This window comes from Marmota marmota, unplaced genomic scaffold (assembly GCF_001458135.2).
Source record: "Marmota marmota marmota unplaced genomic scaffold, marMar, whole genome shotgun sequence".
NCBI classification, from domain to species: Eukaryota; Metazoa; Chordata; class Mammalia; order Rodentia; family Sciuridae; genus Marmota; species Marmota marmota.
In genome coordinates, this window is record NW_025999900.1 from 67,264,906 (window position 1) to 67,265,969 (window position 1,064).

Here is a 1,064-nt window from a genome sequence, read left to right on the forward strand (position 1 = left end):
CAGTGGAACCGTCGATCGCCAGGGCGACGCACCCCGGCCCCGCCCCGGCCTCTGGCTCCGTTCCCCCGACCGCGTCCACGGTCGGTCCGCGGGGCGTGCGCATAGTCGGCCGTCCTCAGGAGGCAGAACCCACCCAGCCCCTGCGCCGTGGCGCGGCCGGGTGCCCCAGCAGCCAGAGCGCGCGCTGGGAGGGCGCAGTGGATTCAGCCAAGAACCTGCCCAGGTGAAGGTTTCCCTGGCGTCTGTGGTGAACCAGTGCTGGAAAAAACAGCACCCGGGCCGGCACTTGGCGCCCCGTAATCCCAGGAGTTCCGGAGGCCGCGGCAGGAGGACCATTTCCAGGCCAGCCTTGCAATTTAGCGAGGCCCTGTCTCAAAATGAAAAATGTTTAAAAGGGCTGGGTGTGTAGCGCAGTGGTAAAGCGCCCCCGGGTTCATTCCCCAGTATAAACAAACAGAAAGAGAACAGCACCCTAACAAGGATTTCTGCATGATCAGAATGCCTCTTTTAAAGTAAAATAGGTCTTACCAGGGTCTGGTTCTCTGGTAGTCGGATGTGCTGCTCACCTGTTGGACTGCCTGTTCTGTGGAAGGTGAGGGATCATGATGACGCTGGCTGGGGGGCGTCTGGCTGAGTCAGAACTTGCCTGGTTCTACGGTGAAGACTGGAGCCTTGTTTATTTAGGATCTAAATGCTCCATTATGTTGGACGACACTTAAGGGAACAGTTTTTGCCTCAGGGCAGTTTGTATTTCCTCTGTGTTTGTTACCAGCTTTGTTGCTTCCTGAGTAATTAAATTTCTGCAGCGCAGAGAGATTGTTGTCTTAGGTACTTTGAGTATAAGTATCAAATCTTGAAAGTAACAGGTTGCAAACCTCGTTTTCTTTATCTAAGTAGATCTTATATTTTAATCCCTATGTCTAGCTTACTCTGCATGGTTTTTAATTCTTTGCCCTCCACTGCAGTAAAGGAGACCGGCTTTCAGTTCCTACATAATTTACTCCCATCTCTGATCTCTGGACACCAGTTTCTTTCTTGTTTTTTTTTTTTTTTTTTTTTTTTTT

The 1,064-nt window shown here is 51.6% G+C and overlaps 2 protein-coding genes across 2 annotated transcripts in view; one reads left to right on the forward strand and one right to left on the reverse strand.

Moving 5' to 3' along the window:
• Window positions 1-661, reverse strand: part of Bag5 (BAG cochaperone 5) — a 5,779-nt gene extending 5,118 nt beyond the window's left edge. The window contains exon 1 of the mRNA XM_048799425.1: window positions 529-661. The gene's annotated coding sequence lies outside the window, so the exon portion shown is untranslated. The remainder of the gene's footprint in view (window positions 1-528) is intronic.
• The window catches only part of Klc1 (kinesin light chain 1), a 97,846-nt gene continuing 97,320 nt past the window's right edge, over window positions 539-1,064 (forward strand). The window contains exon 1 of the transcript XR_007346034.1: window positions 539-592. The gene's annotated coding sequence lies outside the window, so the exon portion shown is untranslated. The remainder of the gene's footprint in view (window positions 593-1,064) is intronic.